We start from the raw sequence: 24,482 nt of genomic DNA on the forward strand, positions 1-24,482 counted from the left end.
TGAAGACTCCCAAGAACACAGTGGTCTCCACCATTCTTAAACGGAAGCCTTTAGGATCAACCACGACTCATCTAGAGCTGGGCGCCCAGCCAAACTGAGCAATCTGGGGATAAGGGCTTTGGTAAAAGAGGTGACCAAGAACCCGATGATCACTGTGGCTTAGTTTTGTGGAAATGGGAGAAACATCTACAGAGGGTCCCACAGCTGGGCAAAAAGCAAGCTGTGAGGTTGAAGGAACCTCAATTAGAGTTAGAGTGTACATTTTTACAGATTTCCATTTTCGAGGATCACTTCAGGTTCAGGCTGGTAGGAGCCATCATCTCTAGTAACGACAAGAGGCACAAAGCATGCTTGAGAACGGCTCAGCCATTCATGACAGGGTAGACTCCCACCCACGCTTATTCACACATTAGGTCAATTTACTATGCAGTCCCTTAATCAGCCTAACATGTAATTACACCGATGACAGAAAATAATGGAGACTCCAGAGGGAACCAATGAGAGCACAGAGAAAAAATGCACACTCCACAGAGGAGGCAGAAGGGTTCAAGTGCTGTGAAGCAGAAATGCTCGTCGTTGGACCAACTGGGCAAATTCAGGTCTAATTTCTGCTCACCTGCTGAAGCTCACTTGAGAATTGCAACCAATTTGCTAAAACTCACGTCTGGTCGTTCACATTTCCATTTATTCACTTAGCGGACGCTTCCATCCAAAGCAACATACAAAAGGGTTCAACATAATCAAGTAAACATCAGTCTTGGGGGACAATTTGGGATTGAGTGTTATGGGACAAAATTGATCACGACGAGGGAAGAGCTCAGATCAAAATCCAAGTGGGGTACAACTCCTTGGTTACTTAGAAATTTACAGAGCAAGAGAGTCTTCATGTGCTTCTGAAACACATTGGGGGAGTCAGAATTACAAATGGAGGTGGGCAGCTTGTTTCATTGGGGGAGTCAGAATTACAAATGGAGGTGGGCAGCTCGTTTCATTGGGGGAGTCAGAATTACAAATGGAGGTGGGCAGCTCATTCCACTAACTAGGAGGTAGACATGATGAGAGTCTGGATTGAAATTTGAGGTGGCATCACCAGCAGACTTGAGTGGTCAACAAGGAGCAGGGGGACTCCCAAATGCCTCCACATAAATGGGTGCTGCCCCATTGACTACTCTGTGGGCAAGCATCAAGAATATGAACTTAGTACGTGCCACTACAGAGAGCTAATGTAGTGATCTGAAGAGAGGAGTGACATGTGCCCACCCCGGCTGGTGAGATGCCAGATGTGCCACTGCATTATGAATCATCTGCAGTGGCTTGGTGACACCTGCCGGTACTCCTCCTGTGACAATATCGAAATCTGGGCCAGTCTGGCTGCAGATGTTGTATAGAGAGACCATCTGCGACCTGCTCAGTGGTCACCGATCACCACCCCAAGGCTGACGTGATGGGTGTTAGCGATAATGAAAGGAGCTGAACAGAGATGGGTGAAGTGATGAAGAGATGGACGAGCTGGGATAACGAGAAGAGCAGCTGGAGATGCCGCTCCTTCATCCGTATTGCAATATCAGAGATTCTAGCCAAGACTGTGTGGTCCTCTGGAGGGAACGACAGCTCCCTGCCATGCCATGCCATGCCATGGCATTCCCAATAATTACAACAGTTTGAACTTAAACCTTCAAATGAGTTCACAAGCAGCTTAAGGACCATAGTGACCAAGCCCACGGCGGTCTCAAGTCACTGCATGTTTGTAATCTGTGCATGGACGGCGTCACCAAGTGGGTAAGGACCTGCAAGGCCAGCTCAGGAGCCCACCGATGGAGGATGTGTAAAAATATTTTACAATGAAATAAGCTTTGTGAGAGATGCTACGCTAAATAAAGCTGGATGGATGCTTTCTCTGCTATGTTTAATGTCACACTTGGATTTGTTTCAGTCAATCCAAACGTTTAGCCGCCTGCTGTAACACAGAAACAAACCAGACACCCGTCACTGAGCCGGTCAGCCATGTCAAGCAGACCCTCTAAAAGAGATGGTAACTTCAGACCGCTGTCTGAGCCCGTCGAGTGATGGCTCAACAACAACGTCGTCTACAGGGCCTTCAGAAGGTCTTCAGATGCCTTCAGTGTTGTCACGTTTTGTTATGTCGCAGCCTTGTGCTAAAATCGTTTCAATTCATTGTTTCCCCTCATCAAGCAACACTCAACACCCCGGAATGACAGTTAGAAATAAACTGAAACTGTTTGCAAATTTAGGAAAAATAAAAACTGAAATATCCAATTGATACCACACGTATTCAGATCCCTTTCCTCAGTACTTTGTTGAAGCCCCTAGGGCAGCGACTCCAGTCCTGGAGTCTTCTTGGGTTTGACGTGACGAGCGTCACCCACACCTGGACTTGGAGATTTTCCGGCCTCTTGGGACCTTCAATGGACAGGCGTGTGCCACGTAGAAAGAAAAACGAGGTCATTGTGCTCTTGGGAACCTTCAATGTGAAGGATCAGGTAGATAGATTGGATAATACCAACCTATTGAGATGAACATCATGGATGGACTGGCATTGAGCCTGGGATCGATGATGTGCCCTTTCCTGGCTGGGAGGCACTTTTGGAATGGACCCCCCAGCTTGGCTTTTTGCTCAACAGTGGGACCTTCTTAGACAGGTGTGTGTCCAATCAACTGAACTGACCACAGGTGGACTTCAAACAAGGTGTAGAAACATCTCAACGATGGCCAACACATGGGATGCACTGGAGCCAAATTTCAAGGGCCATAGCAATGGGAGATTTCAGGTTCATTTTATTTTTGACAAAAATTCTCAAATCCTATTTTCGCTTTGTCATTATGGGGTGTTGAGTGTTGTTTGAGGAGGGAAAAAATGAACTTAATGATTTGAGCACAAGGCTGCAAACATAACAAAATGGGGGGCTCAGTACTTTCTGAATGCAATGAATTTCTATGGAAAAGTCAGTGGGGGAAAAAAAATCCCACTTTGTAAATCTCAAATGGTTAAAATGGATGTTCCAGAAAGGAGAGCAAAAGAAAAAAATGCAGCTTAAGTAAAAGTAGGCCATTTTTACAAATTAGGGGAACATCTTATAATAAAAACAGGCACAAAAAAAACAAAAAAAAAAAACAACAAACGAGATTCACAAAACAGCAGATGCCACACCGACAATGGCAGCAGTGCTAAATATGCAGCTAGATGGGCATATAAAGTGGACGGGGGACGAGCCTCCCCAAAAAAATACCAAGCACTCTGGTGATAATAATAATAATAATAATAATAATAATAAAGCACTTTAATTTTTATTTTATTCAATGATCACATCTGAAAGTTTCAGCCACTGCTCATACAAGCACTGGCATCAGCCTCAGCCTGAGCGAGCAGTGCAGAAATGCATACCATACCATACCATTTTTATTTGTTAAGCGCTTAAAAACACAGCATTACAACTGACCGAAGTGCTGTACAGTTAAAACAAGCAAGACTAAAAGCAAAATATTAAAAACAAACATTAAGAGAGAATTAAAACAAAGACACTAAAAACAGGTCAGGGGACCCAATAAAACAGAGAAATAGCAAAAAGCAAGTGGAAATAAGACAGGTTAAGAATTAAAAGCCAATGTGAAGAAGTGCGTTTTTAGGTGTGATTTGAATGTGGCGACTGAAGCGGCTTGCCTAACCACTAAAGGTAAGGAAATCCAAAAGAAAAAATGTCAGCGACTTCAACTGGCAACAGCAAAAACAGGAGTCACTTAAGAGCACAGTAAGATGTCCTCTACAATTAACTCCACCCTTTCTTTATAAATCACACCTGTCACATTGACGAAATCTGTCTTGTTAATTGAGTCATCTGGAAAAATGATAAAATAAAGCCTAAGGAAATAAATAAACTGATGGCTTTTGTCCCTGTAATGAGTTACATACGCAGCTAACTGTAAACGCAGTTAAACTTTAACACAACTTCAGGTCAAGTGTTCATTATTAACATTATTCAGAATGGCCTCTCATTTGGTGCCTCACAAACATTTGTAGGAATAACATGCATTGTGTTTGTCATTCCAACAGTTGGTGCACCACCAACAATCACATTACTTTTATGAATGCCATACCAAATGGCATATAACAGAAACATACACATTGCATTTGTCATTCTAGAAGGTGGTGCATATTATTGCTACATACATTACAAAATACATTCCAATTAATGGAGCACAAATGTTAATACTGAGGTCTAAGTGGGTTACTTAGGTTTCAGCCCATCTTAGATGGGTAGCACAGGCAGAATTTATCAATCTATATCTATCTATCTTTCGAGATAGATAGATAGATAGATAGATAGATAGATAGATAGATAGATAGATAGATAGATAGATAGATACCACCCTGTGATGAGAGGGGGCACTGTCACTAACAGTCTTCTTTCCTTCCTGGGGTTCAGACAGCCAGCCCCACAATGATGCCTAGTGCCCGCCTGCAGCCCCAAGATGGTGCCGCCCCTTCCAGTGCAGACAAACGAAAATGGGCCGCCACCAGAAGATGGCGGCTCATTGCGGAACCAAATGGCAAAAGAGACAGAGCTTCCTTTAACGCTGTGCGATTTGTTCTCTTGCATTGGCTAATTTGCTGTGATCTTACTACTGCCGTGAGCGCAAAAGTGCTGAATATAATTTTTGTTTATTTTTCTGTTGCTCAAACACAAATGATTAAATGGGCTAGTCCAGCTGGTGCACCAACGATAGATAGATAGATAGATAGATAGATAGATAGATAGATAGATAGATAGATAGATAGATAGATAGATTACAGTATCTGCCAAATAATACAATAAGTACATAAGACGTGTTTTGCCCTCATTGGGGCTCATCAGGTGTACGCACCTCGGACGTCAGTGCCTGAGGTTGTGCCACATGAGCCTCTGACATTGTGCCATGTCGGCTGGTTTGCTTATTTATTTGACAGGGTGAAGATCAGAGTACAATATTACATTTCTACTTCAGTGTTACCTGGTAGGTAACCACCTAAATAATCAGATTGCAATTCAGAACTAAGAATTATATATATATATCTGCTTGTTGTCGTTATGCCATGTAGTGATGACGCAATAGTCAAAATAACACCAAGAATAAGTAGGATTCCATTTTCTTTCTGTTACAGATCTCCTGCATCAAGCTCTAGACACGTCTTAAAGCAGCCATAATGCACCGGACCACAACTTGAAGCACCAAAGCAAAGAGTCAGACTACTTACAGAAAGGAGAGATTTTGATTTTTAATAAATTGGCAAACAGACTGGGGTGGTGGTCCTTGAGTGGGGTGGTGGTCCTTGAGTGGCTCTTGGCAGACTTGTGTGTTGAGACCTGAAGATGGCAGTTTGCCGACACTTCTTAATCCAATATATCACAGCTTGAGAGGATCTGCCAGAAAGAATGGGATAAGCTGCCCAAATCCAGGAGTACAAAGCTTGTAGAGATTTCATAGTGAAGACTTGAAGCTGGAATTGCTGCCTATGGGCTTCTATAAAATACTGAGTTAAAGGTCCCCATACTTCTATGAATGAGGGATTTCAGTTTTTTGATATTTATTTAATTTTTAAACCTTTCTGAAAATATGTTTTCACTTTGTCATTATGGTTCATTGACGGTAGATGGATGGATGGATGGAAAAAAATGGCAAATTTATCAATTTCAATTGAAATCTACAACACAGTAAAGTGTGCTGAAAGTGAAGGGGGTCGGAATGCGTTCTGAATCCACTGTTTATGATGGCAGCCAAGCACAGAGAATAACCTTCTGCCCTTCCAAAGTACAGTAAAAGCGCTCCCACATTTAAGTGCAATCACTGTACATTAATGTGCCCTCCATTTATGTATTTGCAGAACAGGCTTAATGGAGCTCAGGCAAAAAAAAAAAAAAAAGCGCCGTGTCGCTTGGTGACTTATGGCCGTCCGACACCACTTGCAGGCAGGGAGCATGAACTGGCCTACATAAACATTAACTTCGCCCGCAGCCTTTTTGAAATTCGTGATGAAAGCCTATCAGCTGACCCGATCAGCTTCCAAATTACTGAGACCGTCGGAGCGAGGCAGGCAGGTGCTCACGGTCTCCATGACTGTGGAAACAAACCAGCGGAACTGGGAAAGAGCTGTGGGTGTGAAATGAGATAGTTAGAAAAATGAAGAAGTAGTGCTGGGCTCGGGGCACATTTGTGATTAGGGCAGGGCACTGGAGACTGCAATGCCATCGTTTCAGAACGGGCACCGCCAGTCATTACTTTGGAAAGGAACCAGTGAGCAAAAAGGCGCTATATTAACAGGTATGCTTTGTGAGCAATGCTGAAAAACTCCCAACACAGCACAGCTGGCTTTTACTGTACTTGTGCAAAATACTCTACAGTTATATAAAGTGCCTATAAAACGTATGCGCCATCTTGGATGTTTTCACATTTATATTGTTAAATGGCATTGAATCAGAGTTGATCTTATTTGGATTTTTGACACTGATCAACAGGAAAAAACACCTTAATGTCAAAGTGTGGACAGACCCCTGCAAATTAATTACAGGTCAGGTAAGGTTGGGGGGCATGCACTGGCACAGTGCATTGCCATACCCACCACATGACGAAACAGCTAGGGGTCCCAGTTGGCAACACTCCATGCAGACAGGTGGTCCAGTCCCACCCTCCGAAAATGACCATCTATCTACCGCAGCCAGGTGGCCTGGTCTACCCACTTGGGTCCTCAACAATGAGGGTCCTCTGAGCCGGACCACCCTCGGGTAATCGCTGCACATGGCTGTAGTACCGTAACTGATGACCCCTCACAATGCAGGTCACGTGCCTCATTTGGGACTCCATGAAAAGTCACACCAGCGATACCCAAGGACCCTCTGGAGGGACACAGTGCTGAAGTGTTCTGTTCTGTGTATTGTATTGTATTTTATTGACCCCCTTCTTTTGACACCCACTGCACGCCCAACCTACCTGGAAAGGGGTCTCTCTTTGAACTACCTTTCCCAAGGTTTCTTCCATTTTTTCCCTACTAAGTTTTTTTTTGGGAGTTTTTTCTTGTCTTCTTAGAGAGTCGAGGCTGGGGGGCTGTCAAGAGGCAGGGCCTGTTAAAGCCCATTGCGGCACTTCCTGTGTGATTTACAAAAATAAACTGTATTGTATTGTATTGAAGGAGTTCAGTCTTTAGGGCGGCACGGTGGTGCAGTGGGTAGCGCTGCTGCCTCGCAGTTGGGAGACCTGGGGACCCGGGTTCGCTTCCCGGGTCCTCCCTGCGTGGAGTTTGCATGTTCTCCCCGTGTCTGCGTGGGTTTCCTCCGGGCGCTCCGGTTTCCTCCCACAGTCCAAAGACATGCAGGTTAGGTGGATTGGTGATTCTAAATTGGCCCTAGTGTGTGCTTGGTGTGTGGGTGTGTTTGTGTGTATCCTGCGGTGGGTTGGCACCCTGCCCTGGATTATTTCCTGCCTTGTGCCCTGTGTTGGCTGGGATTGGCTCCAGCAGACCCCGTGACCCTGTGTTCGGATTCAGCGGGTTGGGAAATGGATGGATGGATGGAGTTCAGTCTTCATCTCAGGTCACTGGATAGCATCCATGTCTCACAATCCAGGAGCACCAGGACTCTAAAGACTTATCTTTGTAAAAGGACGACAATCTATTTTAATATCTTTTAAATATGACATCCCTCAGTCATCACCATTGGGTTTAGACCAGTTTTAGCGTCATTACGGCAGTTAATTGGGTCTGTTAGAGCGGACTTTACTACTAATGTGGTAGAAAGCCTTAAATAATTTTGCCAGAATAACAACTGTCAGCGGGTGGTGATGCAACTGCAAAGGTTTCTCTAATAACCACTTGGCATGTAGACGTGACAAATGAAGATGAGCCAAGGGAATTGACCGCTAGGACACTAAAGGAATGACCGCTGAAAATGGGGGTCAGCAGCTTGGTCTGAACAGTAAAATTAAAATCCGTCATTTCAATCAGCAATAGCCATTGGCAACACTCGGAGTGTCGCGGTTGACCCTCAGGACGCTGAAGGGATGGCTGCTGAAAAGGGGGTTTGCAGTCACATCCGAATAATAAAATAAAAATCAGTCCGTACGAGTAGTAATAGCCATTTGCAACACTCGTAATGTCTGGACCGTATTTTTAAATCCATTTCATGCCATCTTAATAAAGAACACAACTGTGCGTCCAACTTTGTAACAAGTACTAGTTTTTTGTTTTTTAAGATTATATCAACAGTTGTATTTGGAGTAAATCGACACAGGACGTCTCTAGCTCTAGAAGCGCTCCTTCTCTGGGCATGTCAGATGACCGGGACTTCGCTGAGGGATAATGGTGGGGGGGGGGGGGGTCTGGGGCCCGGGGGGCTAGGGGGTGGAGAGAAAGAGGGCAGTGCTGTTTCTGCTTTATCCCTTATACCCCAATAACCATTAGTGACAACATAACAATACGCTCCATAGCTGTACCACTTGGCAATAATAGAAAATCTACGAAGTGGCGCAGCTGCAGTTCGTGCCGATTGGGGCGGGGCGGGGCTTCAATTTGCCGCCCTCCAACATATCTGAATACGTTAACCTATTTAAATAGAAAATTAAAATGACGGATAGAGAAAAAATATGATACATTTTGCACAGATTTATTCAAATATAAAGAAACAGCAATAGTTTTTCACATATAATTAATTATAAGCATCAACTAGACAAGCATATAGACGCACTGATAAGCCGTGTTCTGATGATTAGTTTAATATAATTACGCCGCGAAAACCAGAACCAGTGTAGTGCACAAGTGATAGGTGGGGATGTTTTCTGCGCAGAGATTGATAACGAAACAAAATTATAAATGGTAAATTAGTCGTTTATCTGCTTAGAAATTATTATCGGTGTAATATTTATGTTCATTTTTGCTATTGCCTCATACACTTCAACTGCTGCCGTCACAGGAGGACAGTTTGGAAATAATTTTTGAAGCATTTGTGGATAAAAATCATAGAATTTTACTTTTTTCATTCATGAGTGGTGTTTTTCTGAACCCTGCTGCTTACACACGAATTGTACCGAACCTTTCGGCCAATAATGCCGCCCCCAAAAATGTGCCGCCCGGGGTGGACCGCCCCCTCCCTGACTCTGTGTCAAAGCTATCGTATGTAAAATGCACTACCTTAACCTACGACTATAACATGTCAACAAATGTTCAGAAGAGATATTTCCATAACCAAAATAGTGAACTTTTTGAGCTGGAATGTCAAGGGTCTCAATCACGAATTAAAAAGAGTAAGAAAGTACTCTCAAATTTGTAACAAGTCCAGTGGATCCTCCTATAGTGATCACTCTGTAAAAACTTAGTGGTTAAAGGACTGTAACCATTAAAAAAAAAGACTGGTATGCAGCTTGCCTTTACGGAGTCAGCAATTGTAACTTTATTGTCATTAAAATTGAATTCCGTCATTCTGCTTCTAAAAGTATATCTTGTTACACTATACCTCCAATGCACAGTTCATATACACGTATGAGACTAACAACAACGTCTAATAAAGTAGAAAAACACGTAAAGGCAGGCAGTGTGGTGCAGTGCTCAAGGCTTTGGGTTCAAATAGATCTCCACTGCCACTGTGAGACCCTGAGCAAGTCACTTCACCTGCCTGTGGGACCCAACTGGAAAAAAGAAATGTAACCAATTATATCTGAAATGCTATAAGTCACTGAAGCAGACAAATAAATAAATATAAATGCAAAGTTTTTTCAGTCGTTGTATGTGATCTTACATTTATAGGCTTCATGTTATCCAGCGGAGAATGAAACGTTGCTTTTCTAATGTAGTATATTGAATAACTCAGCATAAATGAGCTTCCATAATCACAAAAAAAAAAACACACTGAAAAATTATTTTACTAACCATCATTAGTTTTTTTTTTTCCACGGTGCAAAAATATGGGAGTTACAGGAAAAATGTGCTGCTGCAGCAGCGTGCGCAAAGGGGGCGTTCCCTTATGCAAATCTACTAACTTTATTCAAATTAGAACTCTGTGCCATTATGAGTTTACGACAACGCATCGATTATTCATAAAATAGTCTAGCCCGTTGAAAAAATTAAATGATGTTGACAGCTAAAACGTTTCTCAAATGTACAAGTATTTATCCTTTTAATATCATTGTTTTAACCATTTGCTCTGTATTACAGTTGTTTTACTTTCAAAATATACGGTTGATGATGTAGTGTATTTTACTGGCCGTTTTCACAAAGCACTTTAAAAAATCTTTTAGAAAATAATTTCATTTTAGAAATTAGTTTGGAAGAATGAAGTGGATAGGACTGGCGAGCTTTGCTTTCTCCTCCAGATTGTTCAACGTTCTAATAAGAAGACACTTCTGAAAGTGTGAATCGGAAAAGTATAATCTTATAATGGTGCATATGTTCAAATACGCAGTACTTTTAAAAATGTTTAAGAACGTGTTTTAAAATATATGCAGCACAAAATGATTGCTTTTTGCAATTTTTTACTGTGATCTAGTGCTTCACAAACAATGTTTTATATAGCGCCTTCCATAATGGGGCATTTTCCAAAATAAAACATTTGGAAGCAATCCGCCTGTTTTACACCGCAGCTTTTGGACTGAGCAAAGAATTCCGAACGTGTCCAACCACAACGTCCCTGGGCAAAGTAGTGCGCTGGGGCTCCTGTTTTGATAGCAAAATAGAAACATACAAGCAGGGCCGGATTTTCCTATAGGCTAACTAGGCTTCAGCCTAGGGCCTCAAGATCAAGAGGGGCCTACATTCAAATTGTTAGCAAAATTTTATTATCTCTCATGTAATTTACAAACTTAAAAATGGAAGGTGAAAGGGCCTCATAAGTGGAATAGCCTATAGGGCCTCTTTTCATATAAATCCGGCCCTGCATACAATGGCATCGTGAGCACCTCTGCTCGTGGGGCCCCCCCGGCCAGTGCCCATAGTGTCCATGCGTTAAGACGGCCCTGCGAATGATGACAGAAGAAAGTCGGCTTTTGCGCTTGCGCAGTCTCATCTCGGTTAACAACTCATCGGGATAAAAAAAAAAACTATGACAAGTGTACGATGGCACGGCATAGAAAGTTAATGACTTGTCATCGTGAAAAAAATGTCAGCTTCGACGTTTTACAGCGGAGGCAAACTGGATGTCATTATGTCGTTATCTCGACCGCGTGTCCTCAACCTCAAGACTGGAGAGCCTCTTAACAAAACAGAGTCAAGTGCGCTCCAAAAATTGCAACTGCGTGCTAACAAAGACACATCGACTTCTGCGAACAGTGCTTAACGTTGTTAAAAACAAAACAAAACAAAAAAAAAAAGAGTCGAGCATACACGCACGTCAGCACGGATCTGTCAGCACTGAGCTGTCCCTGCGCTCACTCGCTGCGTGTCTTCTGCCGGCTCAGCCACACTTCCGGGGCGCGCAGATGCCATCAGTGGGCACTGCAGATTCAATGAACTCGGCTCGTGCAGTGACTCATTTACTTTGAGTTGCCGAACTATTCCAGCGGCATTATATAATCCAAGAAGCGCTGGAATGAATCACGCTGAGATGTGATGTTTGGGACTGGAGACACTTTAACAAAAAATAAATGTGGCCGTCAATTAGCGGTCCGAAACAGTTAGGAGCAGAGAGTGGGGTGAGGCCTGTCTCAGTAAAATGAATGCTGGCATCAATTAGTATTCTTTCATTATTAAAGTTAAACTGTTTTCGTTTTGCTTTTACATCTCACCATTATATCAAATCAAACCAATTCAAATTAAATAGTTTAGTGGTGTAATTTTTAATTTGTCTTGCATTGGACCGGTGACTTATGCTGGCTGGGATAGGCTCCAGCAGACCCCGGAGACCCTGTTTGAGACTGAGAGAGAGAGAGACAGAGGTTGGGGGGCCTGCACTGCCACATCCACCATATGACAAACCACCTCAGGATCCCAGATTAGGACCCGAGTGCAGCCATGCAACAGGTGACACCTCAGCACCACACTAGTTCAGTTGGAACGGAGCAGTGGGAGGTTTTTTTATGGTGGCTGGGGTTAGAAAACGACTGACTGCCTTTAATTTATAATATAGCTCAATTACCTGCATGATATTACAAACATCACTTAACAACACCAAAATATAATAATACAGGTCACTTCCTTTTTTTTTTTTTTTTAAATCAGAAGTCAAAATTTTATTTGAAAAAAACAAAAAAAAAAACCCACCAAAAAGCCAATTTAGTTCCTTGCACTGCAGACAATATGCCTCACGACAAATTTTGTACAATGTTCACATTCTACTCTACCAGCTAACAGTTTTTGTTTATGCCATTTTCAAATTTAATTTTCCTTAACTTGTGACACAGTTGAGATAATAAAAGAAAATGAACGAGCATGAGCATGAACGACACCTCAACAAAATATTCAATACAAATCTATAGTGGAAATAAATATATGTGCCTACCTAAATGATTGTTTTATTTAAAAAAATTAACCATCTCTTTCAGGGCTTTGACTTCAATGAGGACTTCCTGATGGTGAGCAGTTTTACTTTGGATTTTGACCGGACTTTGAACTAGACCTGCATCTGTTGGAGGCTGATCATAGATCTACATGGGGAGAAAGATCTTGACCACCATCCCCGGCTTCTGCTCCGTGAACGAGTGTACATCTGGACCCTTGACCTGCTTCTTTAACGGCGGCTGTACAGTCACAGGCGTAATGAAACCTCTTTGCAACAATCATAACACCCGTCTGAGGAAAAAAAAGGGTGGAGGGCAGAGAAAAGGTCCATCAGGGATGTGCAGTCAGGAGAGAGTTTTCTTACTTTTCATGGGGAGGCTAACAATGATAATATGAAATAAATACTTCCACTGGTCTGTGCTATAAATTTGTTTCTCTGTACGATTCCAATAATTTTCATCATTTTAATAGTCAAAATCGCTGAATGTGCACATTTCCTGTTCAAATACTGTAGAGAAACGTGAGGCGTGGCAGCAATGAGTCTCACCTCCCCTCGGACTGCGCTCTCCCTCACACTCAGGGCTGATGCCTGCGATTGGCACGTGCCTGTCGCTGTCTCTCTGTATGTCGCAAATATAATGTTTGCAGACACGTTTATTATACACCCTGACTTTCTAACATCTTTAATGAATGTGTGTAACATACTCAGTCTGATCGGACACAAAACCAGAATGAAAAGGCACAAGGTGAGGCAGACAGTACCGTGCCGTCCAGAAGGGGGCACATGTGAGCCCAACAGATGCTCATTGCTGCTGTTCTCCTACTCGGATGCGCCAATAAGTCAGCGATATCAGAAAGTCAAGAGCACTGCAGCGGTCCGTTTCTTTTTATTTTTTTGTTCCGACTGACTGCCAAAATGGAAGATTAAGACAAAACTAAAGGAAAATAAGGAGGACATTTACAAGAAAGTGACGGCGATTTTTGTGGAGAAGGACAGGCGCATTGACTTCATTGACAAATAAAAGGTAAGACAATAAATAGTTTTCAATTTTATAAAAAAAAATGGGATCAGACTAAGGAAAAAACAATTCAATATTTAAAAACTAAATTTTGACCTTAAATAAAATATTCTTTTGTTTTTCTTGTTATCCTTTTGTTGAACAGTCTGTATTAAAAATAATTACAGCATCGGAATTAAATAAAGGTCAAAATTATAAGCTTTTAAAAACAACTAAATATTTTAATTAAGGTCAAAATTGAAATCCGTTTATTTTTGTACACCTCTCTATACTTTCATTTGTATTGAATGAGTATGAATTGTGGAATTGCAACGGTAAATTTAGAACACATGGAGGGTGCCGAGCAAATGCGCGCTCTCCGCTCTCTCTTGTCGGTATGAATGTAACGTTCTTGCTTAGCCAAATATGAACCTTACCTGTAAACAAATGCTGATGAGATATGAAACATAACCAGTAGTCATCGTGCATGCTGCCAATTGATTAGTGAATAAGCTACTCTTTGGGGTTCATATGTTTGTAAATCTCACTCTGAAGGAGTCACCAGCCATGAACTTCACCGCACGTCACTGAGGTCCAGCTGTAGACCTCCACCATTCAGTAGCTCCAGCCAATTGGACTGCAGATTTTTGTCACTTGGTTTGCTTGAGTCTAGTCAGATAACCCTCCACTGACCCTCGTCTTAACCACAGCATATCACTCATGTATAATATAAAGCGCCGGCCTCCTCAGTCGAGTGGATCTCCAGAGGTCTGCAGCTAGACTTTACTGGAAAGGCCAGTGGCCTGTCATGACGAGAACACCAAGTCGTTCCTATTGACAACTGAACTCTGATTCGAGAGCCACAAATTACCCTCCTCCATATGATCCCTATCGGGACATGATAGTCCTGCTTCTTCTATGGTGAGAGCTTCTCCTGATGGTCTCGCTGGGAATGACAGAAGTTCAAGGGAAGCTGTTTTGTTTTGGCTTACTGTTAGCCTGGTGAAGAAGAGGAGATAGGATGCCGGGTGTATTCGGAAAAAGAGAAATATGACCAGAAAGAGTTTGGAAATGGAGCTAGAAGGGACAGTTAAGAGAGGAATTAAAAAGTGGGGACTTGCAACTGCAATGGAGAGACAGTGGGGAATGAGAAATTGGGCATTTAACTGGGAATTGAATTTAAGTCAAAGATAAATGTGTGTAGAATGAACATTGGTCCAATGTTTTGGTAGGATGATGGTTTCGGTTTGGAGAATGTTTCTTAACAAGAATGTTTTTGTGATATGGTGTAAAGGAATTGATACGAACTTTCAACCAGACAAAGTTACTCTGTGGATTGCAATTTGGACTGGGTAAATAAAATTTATCTTTTACATAAGAAGAAAGTCACCGAACATCTACTTCAGTCATTGGATGTGATCCAGTGTTTACAGACTGTAAGTCACGTTGTCCAGTGGATGAGGAAATGTTTGTCTGAAGTAGGGTGTGCTACAGTTTTCCAGTGTATCGAACATAACGCAGCATAAGTCAGCCTCCATAACCACGAAAAACATTCAAAACACACTTAAAAAATGATTTTGCTAACCCTCATTAAATCTGAGAGGTATAAGGAAAAAGGTGCAGCAGCGTTGCAAAAAGGGGGTGTTGCCTTATGCAAATATTCTAAAATTAGGCAAATATACTAACTTTATGCAAATGTAGAATTCCATTCCATTAGGAGTTTCCAGCAATGCAGCGATCATTCATAAAGCAGTCCTCCACATTTAAACAATTCATTGATACTGGCAGCTGAAGCCCTGCTTCAATGGAAATATACATGCGTTTATCTATTTGATATTATTTTAGCCGTTTATTGTATTAGTTTGCTTTACTGTGAAAATATATGTACAGTATAATGTAATCAATTTATGCTGGATTTTTTTTACAGTGTACACTTAAGAATTCAATAAGGCTTCTTCTTCTTTCGGCTGCTCCCATTAGGGGTTGCCACAGCAGATCATCAGTTTCCAAATCTTTCTGTCCTCTCCATCTTGTTCTGTCACTCACATCACCTGCCTGTCCTCTCTCACCACATCCATAAACCTTCTCTTGGGCATTCCTCTGTTCCTCTTGCCTGGCAGCTCTGTCCTTAGCATCCTTCTCCCAGTATACCCAGCATCTCTCCTCTGCACATGTTCAAACCAACACAAAATCTCGCCTCTCTGACTTTGTCTCCCAACTGTGCTGAGCTGACCCTCTGATGTCCTCATTTCTAATCCTGTTCATCCTCATCACACCCAATGCAAATCTTAGCATCTTTAATTCTGCCACCTCCAGCTCGGTCTCCTGCTTTCTGGTCAGTTTCACCGTCTCCAGCCCATATAACATAGCTGGTCTCACTACCGTCCTGTAGACCTTCCCTTTCACTCTTGCTGATACCCGTCTGTCACAAATCACTCCTGACATTCTTCTCCACCCACTCCACCTGACTGCACTCTCTTTTTCACTTCTCTTCCACAATCCCCATCACTCTGTACTGTTGATCCCAAGTATTTAAACTCTTCCACCTCCACCAACTTTACTTTCTACATCCTCACCATTCCACTGACCTCCCTCTCAGTTACACACATGTATTCTGTTCTGGTGGTCCTACTGACCTTCATTCGTCTCCTCTCTAGAGCAGATCTCCACCTCTCCAGGGTCTCATCAACCTGCTCCCTACTCTCACTACAGATCACAATGTCATCAGCAAACATCACAGTCCACGGGGACTCCTGTCTAATCTCGTCTGTCAACCTGTCCATCACCATTGCAAATAAGAAAGGGCTCAGAGCCGATCCCTGATGTAATCCCACCTCCGTCACTCCTACCACAGACCTCACCACGGTCACACTTCCCTCGTACATATCATGTACAACTCTTACATGCTTCTCTGCCACTCCCGACTTCCTCATACAATACCACAGCTCCTCTCTCCCCACCCTGTCATATGCTTTCTCCAGGTCCACAAAGGCGCAATGCAACTCCTTCTGGTCTTCTCTATCCTTCTCCATCAACACCCTCAGATCAAACAAACATCGCATCTGTGGTGCTCTTTCTTGGCATGAAACCACACTGCTGCTCACTAATCATCACCTCACTTCTTAACCGAGGTTCCACTACTCTTTCCCATAACTTCATGCTGAGGCTCATCAACAAGTAATAATAATGAAACTATTTATAAAATGGCAATATCAGGTGTCAAATGCAAAAGAAATCAGAATTCCAGTTTAAATTAAAAGTAGCAGAGCAGTAAAAATACAACACAAAAATATGAGAAAATGTACACATTTCAATCAGTTTGTTTTAGAAGGTCCACTGACCTCCACTCTTAGAAGTAAAGGTGCCAGAGTGGTTCTTTAAAGCGATGCTAAAGGTCGCGGGTGTCCAGCTCTGGTCCTTGTGGGCCGCAGTGGCTGCAGGTTTTCATTCTAACCATCTTCTTCATTAGTGAGCTGTTTTTTGCTGCTAATTAACTTCTTTTCCCTCAGTTTTAATTAACTTGACTGAGACCCCTTAGTTGTTTCTTTTTCCTTAATAATAATAATGAGACACAAAAGGAGCCGCCACATGACCAGCACACCTGTGCCCATCACACAATATCTGAAAATAAAGAAAGGTGAAGGTCTCAGTAAGGTTGATCTCTCAGGTCACCAAAATTTTTTTTAACAATGGAAAAAAAAGAGAAAAATCAACAATCTGCTGTGGCAAAATGAGAGCACCAAGGAGCCATGGAATTAAATAACAGGTTTAAGTAACAGCAAGAATTAGCTTCTCATTAAGAGATCGTTTGGAGTGAAATTGGCTGGAGTTTGACGTTCCAGTTCAGCTGCTCATCTATTGGCTCGTTTCACATCTCATTTCTGTTTGGCTGTCATTTAATGAAGAAATGAATCAATTCAGAGGATTGAATCCTTAAAAACAGGGCTATGAAAATGAAGGGAAAAGGAGTTAACTAGCAGTGAAAACTGGTGACTGATTAGGAGAAGAATGAGAATGAAAACCTGCAGCCACTCTGGCCCTCCAGGCCTGGAGTTCAACACCCCTGCCATAGGCAAACCATTTTTAAATTTCTCAAAAGGCCCATCCACGTGAAGGTCCCAGGGAGAACCTTTTATTTAGTTAGACTTGTAACAGGCTCCTTACAATAAATTTCCATGACTAGACGATAACAGATTTGTGAAACAGCAATGGCTCCTGATTTTAAAAGGACTCTCACTGCATACAGCAAGACGGGCAGCGTCCAGGTTTTCTTAATTCGTTAGTGTCCCGCTAGGACAGGATTAGAAAAGAGGACATTTGAGGGTCAGCTCAGGTGGGACGGTTGGGAGACAAAGTCAGAGAACCAAGATTGAATTGGTTTGGACATGTGCAGAGGAGAGATGCTGGGTATATTGGGAGAAGGGTGCTAAGGATAGAGCTGCCAGGTAAGAGGAGAAGAGGAAGGCCTAAGAGAAGGTTTATGGATGTGGTGAGAGAGGACATGCAGGTGATGGGAGTGACAGAGCAAGACGATGAGGACAGGAAGATATGGAAGAAGATGATCCGCTGTAGCAACCTCTAATGGGAGCAGCCAAAAGAAGAAGAAGAATATCAACCGTTGATAATGGGGAATATCGCAGCAAAATATGGACCCCGATTCAACAACACCTGCACTCTGGTGCTTTACTGGGTTGTATGGATCCTCATAGAACTATTGCTTGACCAAGCACCATTTTGTTCTGGAAAGAGTTCTTTGCATAGAAAGTTTCTGCTTTGAAAACCTAATATGTAGAAAGTAAAACTAAATATTTAATAAAAGGTAGGCAACCTAGCAGGAGATTAACAGATTAAGAAATCCTCGTGTAACTGAACATACGCAGCAAGAGTCCTTTTAACATCAGAAACCCACTGGCATTTCACAAATCTGTTACCATCTATTCAGGGTTTCTTGCTGTATGTAGCCTGTCAGAGATTAATTTAAAGGTTCTTTCTAGAACCTTCACATGGATGGATACGCCCTAAAGAAACACTTGGGCACCTTTATTAATAAGAGTGCAGCTGCATCTCCGCACCTGCCTAATCTCACCCTCACTAGCTGTCACTAGACGACCAGAGCGGGCAGGTTCAGGACAACACCAGCAACAGCGGCTAAGATCTTCACAAAATAACACAATACTTTTGTAAAGTAACCGATACATTTTTTTCTTTGAATGGCAGGAATGATATTTGCTAAAAGACAGAATTTCACAGCTCAGTCAGTAATATCACATACTATACTGGTTATTGGGCCTGGTCACAGAGGGGTAGAGACCAGCATCCACCATGACTGCTTTTTGCCTTACAACCAGTGCTGTCTGTGACTCTAAACTGGGCGGACTAAATTTTCCCCTCAGCAACGTAGGATTAAATAAACAGTATATGCCTGTAACGTCTGTTCAATTCATGTCACTTACTACATGCTGTGTATGGGGGCTTAATCTCTTCCTCAGTTACTGTCAACAGACGACCTCAGCATGCGACAGTGATGGCGGCAGGCAATGTCTTTGCAAAATAACACAACTATTAGATAGATAGTGTAGTAAGCAAGATTAAAAGTATAGATTAATTAACAACAAATGTATTTTATTATAGACAGACAGACAGTGTAGTAGGCAAGATTAAAGGTTTTGATTAATTAACAACAAATGTATTTAATGATAGATAGATAGATAGATAGATAGATAGATATGATAATCTTGCCTACTACACTATCTATCTATCTATCTAAAATGCACTTGTTTTTAAATTTTTAGATAGAATTATTGTGAAATTAACAATATTTTTGAGAAATTATGTAATAATTATTGTAAATACACTTATGAAATAACTAATTACTGTAAATATTGATGTAATTATTATGAAATAATACTTTTTTGTTTTTGGTTGATGAATAGGTTTACATTTCTGGATCCCTTCATATCAGTAGGGGTGGACTATAAATCTAATAAAGTTTAACCTTCAAGTCCCCTCATCCCAGAGGGTTCACATAAGTGACTTTGGCCCACATTGCTTAAAAAGTTTGGGTGTCTACTTTTTAAGAAGGGGATTTAAAAAAACAGTAGTATTAATAATATAGTGTAATACAATACAAAATAATACTAATAAACAAATTAAAAGGTTACTAAAGCATAAAAAGTGGTGATCTGTCACAGAAGAACCTCATTGAAGAAGATAACATCGCTGCTGGTTGCAAAGGGGTCCCCATAACAGGCTCCAAAAATGTACCGAAGGTCCGTCACTGCACTTGACCCCAGAGAGAAAGCCTACAGGCAGAATTTGAGCCTGTACAGTGCAGCCCGTGCTATAGGATCACCAATATATTAGAGATTTCTGTTCTATCAACAATCCCGTAAGGGTTTTTTTTTTTTTTTTTAAGTCACTCTGTTGCCTCACCGATCCGCCATGTTGTTTGATTCCTGTGTCAAGTTTGCACGTTCTCCTTGTGTGTGGATGAAATTTACGATTTTCCTCCACATTCCTATAATTTGGGTTATTTGGTGACTCTCACTTCTACCAGACCTGGTGCCCCCTCTATAGATCTGTCTCCAGCCTTGTGCTCAGTATAGCTGGGATGAGCTCCACATCTCCCACAACCCTGAATTGGGTTGACTTGCTGAGGATGAGTTTACTTCCATTACCACGGCTGAACTTGCTGGCCCCATTAACCGAGGAACTCCTTGTAACGCAATTCCCGACGTCAAACATGCCCTCAAATCGCAGGTCAGATCCTGTGACTGTTACGCTCAAAGCAAGACAGCAGTCTGTAGCAACCAAACCGGCAGCGTGGCCGAGGGGTTAAGGAGTCGTTAGCAACCGCACGAGTGCCGCCATTTCCAAACGTGTACAGCACTACTTTGAGCTGGCGTGTCCTCAACGTGTGCACATCGGTCTCATAACAGGACTCCGATATGTACTCATGCAAAAAAAAAAAAAAAAAAAAAAAGAGTCATCAGTGTTGGGTGACCAGAGGTCCCGTATTTATGGAGTCTGTTCCGATGAAAAAGTGTAATACTGTATAACAAAATGTGCCGTTCTTAACAGGCTGGTAATTTCAATCAATGCGCAAGAAATTATACAGTATAAAGATATATAGATACTATAGTGACTTATCTATCTATTTATCATAGCTTCTTCTTTCGGCTGCTCCCATTAGGGGTTGCCATAGCGAATCATCTTTTTCCACAATCATATAGTGCCTTCTATATCTATTATATCGTTCCTTTCCTATATACCTTTATATAGTGCCTTATCTATCATATAGTGCCTTTTATATTTGTTATATAGCGCCTTTCCTATCAATCTTTATATTATATATAGTGTCTTATCTATTTATCACCTTTGGCACTTTTAGTTCACCTTTGGCACTTTTAGTTCTAATACACATCAAAATTATTTGACGTACTCGATTGCTTGATTGATAAGTTGTGCTCTTTATTTATGAATATGACAGTCTGGTCAGCCTACGTCAGGGTGACCAGTGACACTAAACTGTGGCAATGTGATGTGCGCACTGCTGCCGAGTTATTAGCCGGCCCCCTGTGACCCTGTAATAAAAATATTCAAAACGGATTTGCTCTTCATGTAATTGTGGTCTCCGTGAAAGGTAAAATCTAAAACAAAACATTGTCATCTTGCATACTAAAAGAAGTAATGCATAAGAAAATCGTAATAAACTTTTAAATGCACACACTGGCGACATCATTAATTGCCAACTTAACAGGACCGCTCTTCTGTCTACTGCGCATGTATTTTTCCATACCCGATTTCCTACTGCACGTCAACGAACCAATCCGCTCGTTTTCTGTACCCGGCTTTATATTTCATTGGTTAGAAGAGTGAAGATCGGGTACCCCGTCATTTTAAGCCCTTCTAAATCAACCCTCACTTTTAGCAATCCAATCCTCAAGCATACGCGCAGGCATTGAAGAGTATCCTGGACGAGATGCAATGCTATAGCATCTTTATTAAAGCATATACGTGCTTTTGAGACAACCATTTATCCATCACATCCTTCCATCTTCCAAACAGACTTATCTAGAGCAGGGTCACTTGGAAGCTGGAGTCCATGACAGCTAGCTACAGCGCAAGGCAGGAACAGTCCTTGGAAAGAATACCGGACCATCGCAGGATGAAAACACACACACGCACGGGCGCGCACACGGGCCAATTTAGCAATGCCAATTGGAACTCTTAGTAAAGTACCATTAAAGAATCGTTATTATTAAGTTTTGTGATTCCTTGCAGAACCGTTGTTTGACAAAGACGATTTTTGAAGGCTTCATTGATTATGAAATTGGTTCTTTGAGCTCCTATTTTCAAATACATGATGGTGTACAGAAGCCATTAAGGAGGTTAACAGAATGTCAGGTTATATAGCGCCTTGATGCGTGGAGTACAAGTTCAAGCTTTGTAACTCACTGGTGAGGCCTCATATGGGGCCCTGGGTGCAGTTTTTGTCTCCAGGCTACAAAAAGGACAAAGCAGCACTGGAAAAAGTCCAGAGAAGAGCGACTAGGCTGATTGAAGGGGATGTGTTGAAGAAAGACTAAAAGAGCCGAATCTTTTCAGTTTAAGATTATGAAGAGATTAGTCCAGCGGATCGAGACTTCGACTTTAAAATGAGTTAATCAGAAACACAGGAACACAGTTGGAAACTTGTTACGGGTAAATTTCAGACAAACAGGAAGTTTTTCTTTACACAAAGAACCACTGATACCTGGAATACGTGACCAAATAGTGTGGTAGACAGGAGGACTTTAGGCACCTTCAAAAGTCGACCTGATGTTATTTTAGAAGAATTAAGTGGATAGGACTGGTGAGCTTTATGGGCTGAATGGCCTGTTCTGGTCTAGATTGTTCTAATATGTGGACAAACAAAAATATTTTAAATTCTCACAGCAAGTTACAAAGCAGGATACTGACAGATAAGAAAACCTGAATTTATTGTGTTACTGTGTGCAGTAAAAGTCTTTTGAAAAACCAAGAACACATTGGCATTTTACAGATCTATTATTATCTATCCATTGTTATTTATGGAATCTGATATGGATCAAAATAAATAAAAGTTCTTTCTGGAACCTTTATGTGCATAGGAGGTTCTTTTGGGGAACCAAAAAGTGGTCACCCTATGGCATCACTTTGAAAAACCACTTTGCCACCCTTATTCTGAAGAGTGCACCAGGGACTGCAGGAGAAAACCCAGGGAGCGCATACAGACTTCACACAGGTTGTTAAGTGTTTACATATAAGCACAGCTCTAAAAAGGTGTAAGATGACACACTGAAAGGGTTAATTTAGCACGTGACGTGCTCGTCTACCGCCGATCTCCATGTCGCGAGGTTAGCACTGCGTCACCGTGCCGCACAAGCGACGAACACTTACTTAGAAAACATCTTAACTGAGAAGTTCCAGAAGTGTACGTTGGGTTATTTGGCAACCCCAATTACGTCCCGCGTGAGCCACTGAGCTTGGATTCGGCGTCCCGGCCAGTGTCAGTTCCTGCCTTGTGTCCAATGCTAACGGGATATGCTGCGGCTCGCCGCGACTCTGAATTGGATGGATGATGTGCTTACACTTTGTTCAATATAGCGCCTTTTCAGAATTTGAAGAAACTGAATGTTTTTGTTTTTTTTTATAAGTCTCTCTCTCATATATATATATATATATACACATACATACATACACATACTTATATCTATATCATATATATCTATATAGATATACATATACAAACACATATATTAAATAGCTTCTGTAAAAAGGCCGTTTTCCCCCGGGTACAAATTAAGTCTTAATTATCATCAGACACATGTAATTAAAGGAATTTATGAGCGCCCATACGAAGGAATCTAATAAACTACTGATCGTGCGTCAAGATAACGCAAACATCACAAACGGAACTATGCACCACAACAATGCCGGACTCCCTTAAATCTGAACTGAATTAAGCGGGTTTCACACGATTATTACACTGACACCTTTATCCAGGTCGATTTATGGCATTTGAGAAATAATTGTTTACATTTCTTTTTTCGGAGCACAGGCAGGTGAAGTGACTTGCTCATGGTCACACAAAGTCAGTCTGAAGTCCAAAGCCTTAAGCACTACACCATACTGCCCGCCCGCAGATTAAATGTATTTCTATCACGAGTTCGACAATGGGACGGTACAGAAGAACCCCTTCTATTGAAGGCCATCCAGTTAAACTTTCAATGAACTTTAGAGCTTAGTTAGAAAGTATGATTTTCAATAGGTTTTGGGTTGCAACGTTAGCTTCAAATTCCGTTAACCCTGTACAAGCGATGTGATTTAAATACTCAACTTTTCAGCGCTGCACTCTTCATCTAAATTGCTGTTAGTAGCATTTAACATGACAGTCTTTATTAGAAATGTTGATATAATCGTTTAGGACTGAAAAACTCCACATTGTCTAAAAACAACTTCGCATGGCTATCCATTTATTTGCTGACGTAGCGAGAAGTCGGGGCTTAATGAAGGAATCCGGGAGAACCAGACCCGGATGGGACGCCAGTCATTCGTAATATTCTACGCTCCGTTCTTTCAACAGTACGGATTGGACTCCAGTGCGAAATGGTGTGCATATTCAATACTGGTGACGGCACACGATGGTTTTAAAGTCCTGTGTAACATTATAGGTCTTATCAGCTGGCTGCATAACTTGACATTTTCTTGCTTGACAATATCAGTCGGCGGTTTCCCACAGTTCCCCAATAATAGCGATTCAACCAATGCGGACCCCCTTTATTTTGTAAAGTGCTGGTAGGATTAGCCGTGCGTGCGGGCGCGAGCCTTCCACACATCCGTACGCGCCCCCGCGTCTACACTACAGTATATTCCGTGGATCGCGTTCGATTTTATGGAAATCGGGGAGAAGAAACCTGCGCTGAAGCGCGTTGAAGTGAACTACTGGAACTGCTCGTCAGGCAACTGAAGATAGCATTAAGAAGACGAGGGGA

The 24,482-nt window shown here is 41.9% G+C and overlaps 1 protein-coding gene across 1 annotated transcript in view; it reads right to left on the reverse strand.

Moving 5' to 3' along the window:
- homer2 (homer scaffold protein 2) overlaps nucleotides 1–24,482 on the reverse strand; it is a 162,609-nt gene that overhangs the window by 137,303 nt on the left and 824 nt on the right. The gene's annotated exons all lie outside the window — the stretch shown is intronic.

Source organism: Erpetoichthys calabaricus, chromosome 17 (assembly GCF_900747795.2).
Source record: "Erpetoichthys calabaricus chromosome 17, fErpCal1.3, whole genome shotgun sequence".
NCBI classification, from domain to species: domain Eukaryota; kingdom Metazoa; phylum Chordata; class Cladistia; order Polypteriformes; family Polypteridae; genus Erpetoichthys; species Erpetoichthys calabaricus.